The sequence below is a fragment of the Triturus cristatus genome, chromosome 4_1, assembly GCF_964204655.1.
Source record: "Triturus cristatus chromosome 4_1, aTriCri1.1, whole genome shotgun sequence".
Lineage (NCBI taxonomy): Eukaryota > Metazoa > Chordata > Amphibia > Caudata > Salamandridae > Triturus > Triturus cristatus.
Window position 1 is genome coordinate 484,398,388 of NC_140585.1, and position 9,590 is coordinate 484,407,977.

A 9,590-nucleotide genomic window follows, 5' to 3' on the forward strand; every position below is an offset into this window, starting at 1 on the left:
TTCCGCCATCAGGCTCGGATGTGATCTTCGCGCTCTGGTTCCGAACAGTTTCTAGTTCTTATATCGACGCACAATCCTCACCCCAATTTGTGGTATTGTTTTCGATCGCGATCTCCACACTTGGCTCTCATCGATCAAGACCCTGGATTCCAGTCGTCGGCGACGGCCTAAGGGCCTACCCAAGCTCCGGTCCTGGCTAATGGAAAGGACTCCCTTCAAGAAGTGCCCTCGATGTGGGTCCAAATTCCCCCACACCTATCTTCACAAAGTATGTAACCTCTGCCTCTCCCCTGAACACGAGGCTCGAGACTGTCCGGTGTGCAAGTCCTTCCGGTCCAAGAAAACCATTTGAGACCGAAGGGCACGAAGAACTATGGCACACTCGTCGACGGCGATTCCAGACGACATCTTCGGGGAAGGCGTCGACGCTCCAGAAAGACAACACACTGACGAGGGCCTCGTCAGCGCCTCCGAAGCCGACAATTCAGATGTGGAGGCTATCACTCTGACACAGAGGGTCGTGAGTACCAGTCACAGCCAGGGTCATTAACCCGCGCATTGACAAAAAATATAAAGCGGCCCCTACAGATCCCGCCTACATCAGAGGGCCAGCACCACTAGATTCCCTAGTAGTGTCTACAGCACGAAAGAGGGCCAACTCCCAAGCGTCAGGCGAAGCACCACCACCTGACAAGAGTCAAAACTCTTGGACGCCTCCGGCAAGCGCACTGCATCCCAAGCTGCCAACATATGGCGTATTGCTAATACACAAGCGCTGCTGGCAAGTGTAACGCCCTGAACGTCTCAGGATCGTTTAACAGACACGATAATGAGAACGCAACCACTTGTGAAGGTTTAGTTATTTTAATGAAGGCAAAAATAATACAAGGAATAAACAAAGGTTATAGTCACTGGAATCCTCCAGGCTAAGTACGTTACCAGCCCACAGCACGGATGGTCCTAACCGTCCTCTGCATATACGCCGATCCCGGCGTATGCCAACAGAGGGCAGAAATGAAATGGCCGACAATGCCAATCGGTAGGCTGTGAGGGGCACGAAGAGTGTTGGGGAGAATCGAGGAGTCAGGGAAACACCCAGCCGGGGTCTCTACCTGAAGGGAGCAGCCGCTCAACCTCTTCCTCAGACTGCACCGGGACGCGGAGTCACTTCCTGGTGATGCGTCACCGATACCCCAATCACAAGCAAAGAAGACTGAACCGAGAGCAGCCGCTCGATCGATCCTGTGGACTTCCGAGTCTGTAACGCGGCAAACACCTCCTGGTGTGCGTTACAGCTGGCAGTCCCTGTATCTCTGGTCGGGCTGGGAGTTACGACTCCAACCAGCAAAAGCGCCACTGCGCTTTGACTCAGCCGAGTCAAAAAGCGAAGCTCAATGGTTATCCGGTAGAGCTTCCGGGTCCTTCACAGGTGACGATGGGGCAAGACACGGCCCAGGGAGTAACGACTCGACCTACCTCCGTTCTTGCCTTACTGGAGCACCACTCCGGAACACTGCTCTTCACTAAGCAGGTACGTCGGTGTAAACACAATATCCGACAGCGTTGTACCTCCCGGTTCCTCCCTTTATAGGGCGTGTTGTCCTTGAGTTATGTAACAGCTCTCCTGTTTACATAAGGGCGTGTTTTCCTTGAGTTATGTAACAGCTCTCCTGTTTACATAAGGGCGTGTTTTCCTTGAGTTATGTAACAGCTCTCCTGTTTACATAAGGGCGTGTTTTCCTCGAGTTATGTAACAGCTCTCCTGTTTACATAAGGGCGTGTTTTCCTTGAGTTATGTAACAGCTCTCCTGTTTACATAAGGGCGTGTTTTCCTTGAGTTATGTAACAGCTCTCCTGTTTACATAACCTCTCAACCGCTAAGCATCCTGGGAGATGTAGTCCGTTTTCGCTGGTTACCGTTTTCCTCCCCTCGCATGACAGGAATTCTTGACAGCAAGATACGACAGGGCCCATTATGATGAACTAGAAGCCATAATGCAACACCTCCCTGACAAATATAAAAATAGGGCAACTGAGTTAATTCAGGAGGGCAAAACCATTACCAATACCGCCATCCGCTGTGCCCTAGATGCATCTGACACCGCCTCCAGAGCCATTAATACCAGCATCCTCCTCCGTCGCCATGCCTGGCTAAGGATCTCCGGTTTTAAACCAGAAGTGCAAGCTTCCACCCTGAACCACCCCTTTGACCAGGAACATCTGTTAGGCCTAAAAGTGGATGAGGCCCTAGAAAAATTGAAAAAAGACACCGATACAGCGAAGTCTATGGGAGCCTTAAAATCACACCCTCCCAGTCGCTCCTTTCGCCTCTCTTCCTTTCGGAGCACATCCAGAGGCTACTCCTCTGACACCGCTTTCACTTCATATAAGGCCCCTACCCAATCCACCTTTACAAGGGGTTATCAAAGAGGCGGCTACAAAGGCAACAATAATAAAGGCAGAGGCAAGACAAACGCCGCCCACTCTGCCTCCACACCTACCCAATGACTCCCCTCCACTCCCTCCAGACCATCCCACTCCGGTCGGGGGCAGACTCCAAAATGTCCTTCCTGTCTGGACTACCATCACCTCAGACAAATGGGTAATACAAATAATTTGGTCAGGCTACTGCCTAGAACTAGTATCTACCCCCCCAAACAGTCCACCCAGACAACGCCCAATGTCACAGGAACATCTAACACTACTAAAGCAGGAGGTAATCTCCCTCCTACAAAAGGGGGCGGTTAGACCTGCCAGCCCTTTGGCTGTTCCCTCCTCATTTTTTTTCCCTTTACCCTCTCATTTTTCTGTCCACTAGCTTCTTTTTGGTGTTGACGTAGAAGCCCTGGGCGCCCCATTTTCACTGATTGAGGGTGAGGCGCAAGGTGCTTCTCTAAAATGGAGGGAGGGAGAGAGCTCTTACACAAAATGGTGGCCTAACTGTCACCTCAGAACCTGGGCCATAGCCTGACATGAGAGTTTCCAGAACTTTCTGGGCCACTCTGGCCAGTCAGGGCCCAGGCTATAAATAGAGGTGAGGTGGTCGGCCATTTTGGGGGTGTTGGAAGGTGACGTGAGGTAGTTAGGAGTAAGGCACCTGAGTGGGGGAGGTGGGTGCGCTAGAGAGGGAAACTGACAGATCTAAGGGCCTGCATTTTCTTACCCCTTGGTTGACACCACCCCCCTGCCTCTTGACCTGACCCTGCCCTCCGCCACTAACCCTGGGATCACATCAAGCTCGGGAGCTCCCCATCTAGCCAGGACTCCTGAAGAGGACAGGGGATTAGACTGATTATTACTGGCTTTCCTGACTTTGCCTGGGACTCCTCCATCCTTTGACGCCACTGGCGTGTGGCCTGCCACCTCTTAGCCGGCCCGCCTGATCCCTGTGGGGCCCTGAAGTGTAGCGCCTGATCCCTGTGGGGCCCTGAAGTGTAGCGCCTGATCCCTGTGGGGCCGAGAAGTGTAGCGCCATACCTCTACGGGGCCCGCTGAGGAGATCGGGGCCCCGCTGTGACTGAAGTTGTTGGCGCGGTGGGGATCGGAGTGCTGAGAGAGCTGTCAGTGGATAAAAGAAGGCCGCGTTTGGCCTTGAAGCCCGCATCTCCCCAATCACGTGCCGGGGGCGGACTGCGGAACACCGCCCCCGCTGTTGCTTAATTGGCTGTGGAGGCCACGCCCCCGCAGGCCGCATCGCGTCAGAAGGCCGCGGGTGCACCTCCTGTCAGCCGCTAAGGCCGGGGACGACCCAACGGCCGGATTCCAACTTTACCCCCCAGTCACCAGAGAGCGAGTGGTGACCGCCGGCAGGAGGAGCTCTTTGAGGAGAGAGCCCTCCACCGGTCCTGACGACTTCAAGGCGGCCCACAAGTAAGGAGATCCCAGGGGAGGAGGGCGGAAGGCCGGAGTGGCCCTGGATTCGCCTCTTCCCCCGGGGAAGTCTCACCTCGAGCTTATGTAAAGGCAATGATTCATGTATCCCCATAATGCCAGGAATAAGCGCATAAAGATTTGATGTGAACTGCGCTGAGATTAATACCTGCAATTTGGGGGAATAAGCGCATAAAAATTTGATGTGAACTGCGCTGAGATTAATACCTGCAATTTGGGGGAAGAAGTGCATAAAGATTTCATGTGAACCGTGCTGAGTTTAATACCTGCAATTTGGGCTCCTAGTGATCTAATGTGAAAGGTGCTATGCTTAGTAACTAAAATTCAAGCGCTTAAGGAATCCTGTGAACAGCGCTAAGATTAATAAGCAGATTTCAAGTACATGGAGAATGCTATGTGCAGTGCTTTATGTAATGTCCTGATTTCCCAGCACATTGTAAATGTTATGTGAAGCGCTACGTTTAGTGACTTTATTTAATGTGCTATTGACTTTACCGTGTTGGATTGAATCACCAAGTGACGCGTTTAATTTCCTACCAGGTCTAAAGTAGAATAGTACTGCCCATTTAGTCACAGTGTTATGATTGGACCATAATGAATTGCAGATGAGAACTGATTGAATTTTATTTGTAAGAAAGAAAGAATAAGATAAAAGGAAAGATAAAGCTTATCTACCTTTTTTAATTATTTGGTGTAGCGTCATTTTTGGTGGTGATAAGTTGGATTGTGAAATGAGTGTGATGCAAGCATGACATGACACGCTGGCATGAGGCCTTTCCACTTGAGCCAAGCTACCCTAGGACTTTAGGTCCAACAGGGGCGATAGAACGGGTTCCTACCAACCAACAAAATATGGGGGTCTACTCCCGATATTTTCTCATACCAAAAAGGGACGACACTCTACGGCCCATCCTAGACCTCAGACCCCTAAACCGATACATACACTCAGACCATTTTCACATGGTAGCACTTCAGCAGGTACTTCCACTGCTCTCCCACAACGATTTCCTGACCACTTTAGACCTCAAAGACGCCTATTTCCACATTCCTGTTCACAACGCTCACAGGAAGTTCCTCAGATTTGTAGTGGACAGCCAACACTACCAATTCAAAGTACTCCTATTTGGAGTCACGACAGCACCACGAGTATTCACCAAGTGCCTAGCAGTAGTGGCAGCACACCTGCGGAGACAAACATCCATGTCTTCCCATACCTAGACAACTGGCTAATAAAGGCCAGTTCATACAACCAGTGTGTACAACACACGCACGCCACTAACCAGCTACTTCACCAACTGGGCTTCACAGTAAACCACGCAAAGGCCCATCTCCAACCGTCCCACGTAAAACAATATCTGGGTGCCACTATAGACACCTCAAGAGCGCTAGCCTACCCCACTCCTGCCAGGATAGCAAGCATTCAGGCTCTACGCGCCAAATTTCAGCCACAACACTCTCTTCCAGCTCGAGTGTTCATGCAACTAATAGGGATGATGGCCTCTTGCATATTCATAGTACCTCACGCAAGACTCCAGATGCGTCCTCTCCAAGAGCGCTTAGCACGCCTATGGAACCAGGCCCAGGGTCAATTAACAGATCTGGTGTTGGTAGACTGGCGTACCCATCGCTCTCTGCAGTGGTGGACCACCAAAAACCTTTCCAAAGGGCGACTGTTCCTGGACCCGGTTCCTCAGATAGTACTGACAACGGACGCATCGCTCTCCGGATGGGGAGCTCACCTATTACATCACACCATGCAGGGCAGATGGACACCTCAACAAAAGTTACTCCACATCAACCATCTGGAGTTACTAGCCATCTTTTTAGCCCTAAAATCTTTTCAGACACAGATGTCAGGCAAGGCAGTCCTAGTCCGCACAGACAACATGATAGCCAAGTACTATATACAAAAACAAGGAGGCACACACTCTCCACAGCTCTCTCAGCTAGCACAGAGCATATGGAGATGGGCCATGCCCCAGAAAATCTTTCTCCTAGCCCAACATGTCCCAGGAGTCCAAAACACTATGGCAGATCTGCTCAGCAGACAAATGTAACAACTCCACAAGTGGGAACTCCACCCGCAAGTTCTTCACCCGTACTTTCAAATGTGGGGGCATCCACAGATAGACCTCTTCACCACCCACAAACGCCAAATGCCCTAGCTTCGCTGCTAGTTATCCACACCCATTGTCCAAAGGCAATGCGATATGGATGAACTGGTCAGCAGATTTGCATACACTTTTCCGCCTCTCCCACTCATTCCATTAGTGGTGCGCAAACTACAACAACACTCACTCATACTAATCCTAGTAGCTCCAACTTGGGCCAGACAACCATGGTACACCACACTGCTGGAACTATCTGTAGTACCGCACCAAAAGTTACACCTCTCTCCACACCTCTTAACCCAGAACCATGGAGAGATCAGGCTCAGCTCAACCTTGCGATCTGGCTCCTGAAATCCTAGAATTCGGTTATCTAAATCTTCCCCCTGACTATATGAACGTCATTAAAGAAGGTAGGCGACCCTCCTCTAGAGCGTGCTACGCAGCCAAGTGGAAACGTTTTGTTGTCTATTGTCACAACAATACCATCAATCCCCTAGATGTGTCCATTCAACACATCATAGGCTATTTACTACACCTACAAAGGTACAATCTAGCCTATACGTCCATTAGACTGCACCTTGCAGCCATAGCAGCTTATCTACAAAACAGGCAACATCTATCACTTTTTAGAGTACCTGCCATTAAAGCCTTCATGGAAGGCCTCAAAAGAATAATTCCCCCCAGAGTGCCACCCTCACCTGTGTGGAACCTAAATATTGTTCTCACCAGACTAATGGGTCCTCCCTTTGAACCTCTACACAAATGTGAACTTCAATTCCTAACATGGAAAACCGCCTTTCTTGTACAAACTAAGCAAGAGGCTAGTGTGGGCCAGGTTGTACTCAAAACATTATTTCAAACCACTGCAACAGATACGGGTGGTCGCCGCTAAGGATGGGTACTGCTATATAATCTATGCACAGTGTGTAATCTGCTGCTCATATGCCTCGAACGGCAAATGCTACTTACCAGTATCCATCTGTTCTTGGCATGTAGAGCTGCAGATCTACACACGCCCACCCGCCTCCCCGGCTACCTTTATCTGTTCCAGTTTATCTTATTTAGATACAACACACGTGGGCTTCTTCACTGTTATTACTACGCTCCATCTTTCCCTGCTTGCGAAAAACAATCTGAGGATGGAGCCGAAGCCCATGCGCAATACTATCCAACGGAGGAGTCACATACCTTGTGACTTCCAAAGACTTTCCAAGAGGAAAAACAACTGCAAACATCCGGGCCCAACACCAGATGGCGATCTATGCACAGTGTGTAGATCTGCAGCTCTACATGCCAAGAACAGATGCATACTGGTAAGTAGCATTTACCATATATATATAACACATTTAGTGCATGGGTACACCCCTGTGCAAAGAGGCACCCGCCCGCGAGTGCACGGGCTAAAGTGCAAAAGGGAGCTTCGATATATAAATACATATATATATATATATATATATATATATATATATATATATATATATATATATATATATATATATATATATATATATATATATATATATATATATATATAATTCCACTCCAACACCGAAGAAGGCACGTACCCGAAGATGTAAGGTATGGCTTTCTTTATTATATCAGGTCTCACACGACCCCATGGCTAGAGAGACGCGTTTCGGCTTCGCAGAAGCCTTTTTCAATTTATTTATAGATAGAGAGATATATTCCTTCCATTGCAACTTTTCCATGAAATTAATTAAAAACACTCCCGAAGTGCTCTTGACTTTGGAGAGAAGCAGATGTTAATCAGCTGCCTGTACACAGTGGCGGTCATATACTCGAATGAGCACTGTGGAGTTCTGAAGCCCGCCGGCATCCCGCTATCATTAATGTGGATATATATATATGTATAATTGGTTACCGGCGCATAGACAGGAACTGCTAAAACTGCATTGCTTTTATTTTAACACATTGTTTGTGTTTTCTTTCAGATCAAAAAGACAGCAGTTTCATCGAATTTCATGCAGATTATTGTGGCTTTGAAAATACCAGAAGATATTGTACAGTATATTTTAGCACTATGAAATTTTTTGCTTTGGTGCTTACGGGCCATAAGCATCATTTTATCACTTTGTGTAAATTTTGTTTCAAGAATGTTTTAATGTTCCAAAGGTTCTCTCCACTGTCTAAAAGTGGGTATTCGGATAACAGCTTGCTGCTATGACTTTCCTTGCACATGGATTAAGGTGCTTTTAACTGTGCATTCTGTATTTAAACCTTAGTTGCTTTTTCTGGAAGTTAAAATTTCTTATACGTATGTTTAAATCTATTTCCATATGAATATTTTTCTTCATAGTAATATGGATTTGTTACACAGCACCACTGAACTATAGTTTCCATTTCTGAAACATAGCACCCAAAGGTACGCTATTTCACATCGGATATGTAAAAAAGTATATATTTATATTTAAAATGTGCCATTTTATTACTGGGTGAAAGTGTTTTATCTAGGCTGTAATTATTTCTGTCGGATTGCATTGTCAGCAATTCGTTTCACACTATTGTGAGAATTCTCCAGAATGTAAATGCTTTTTCTTAAAAAAAAAAAGATATATATATATATATATATAAGAAGTGAAGGTAGTTTTAAGTACTGGGCTTTTACTTCCATGGAATGGGTGTGTACAGCAATAAGCAAACGTTAAATTCCAGTACATGTACAAATGTAATTATGTTCATTGTTTCTAAATATACAATGAGCACTTCTGATGTAAGTGTACTTACGTCAGTTAAAATGCAAATGTTCATATACTTTTTTTCTTTTATAACTTGTTAAATAAATGTTAATGTTCTTAATGTTTTGTCTTCATATTTTTGATAATTAATGATCGTGTTCTCTTTGAAATCTCTCCAGTTCAGCAAAACAAATGATCAAAGTTGGTTCCTTTATTGTTAATCGTTCTTACACTTTGTATATTTCATCATACTTTATTCCCCTCACTCAATCAAAAATTAAGAAATTTGCTTTAAAATGTGACTATGACCAGTCATTTCTCGTCCTTTGAAAAATTAGAAATACGCAAACAAGTGATTTAAACTATGAAATGACAAGTTGAAAGAAAAGGCATCAAAAGTTGTATTTTCTTTCAAGTCCTATTGTAGTTTTGGTCACCTTAATTTAAAATAATGCCAAATCAATTTATTGAACATACCCTGAGCTTTTGGACCACGGTGGTAAAATTTGCCTGTTTTGTTTGATGAAAAATTGTTTAACTATGGTAATTATTACAATGTCTGTCTTAAAACCTACTTTTGCAGTGGCACAATATTTACTGTCTTTGAGTAGTGTTCAGCTGGTAACTGAATGATCACAGACTCCCAAAAGAGTTTCAGCAGGAGATCACTGGAATGAGGAAGGCAGTGGACTGCAATAGGACGTCTGACAAAGGTACTCCAAAGGGAACTCCATCACTCTTCCAAACTGGTATTGGGTCATGAATTGCTAGGCACATCTTTGGAATACTGAATGTTTGGATGCTCTGTAGAGCAGTCAGCCGGAAAGGGTGAGAATAAATGGTAAAGCCAGTTACTAATATATCCAACTGATTGTCAGTTGCTGCCTCACAG

At 46.3% G+C, this 9,590-nt stretch overlaps 1 protein-coding gene across 17 annotated transcripts in view; it reads left to right on the forward strand.

The window, feature by feature from the left end:
• The window catches only part of PLEKHA5 (pleckstrin homology domain containing A5), a 1,155,627-nt gene extending 1,146,808 nt beyond the window's left edge, over positions 1 to 8,819 (forward strand). For all 17 annotated transcript variants that reach the window (XM_085652691.1, XM_085652692.1, XM_085652698.1 and 14 more), the window contains one exon: positions 7,955 to 8,819. The gene's annotated coding sequence lies outside the window, so the exon portion shown is untranslated. The remainder of the gene's footprint in view (positions 1 to 7,954) is intronic.
• Positions 8,820 to 9,590: the final 771 nt, after the last annotated feature.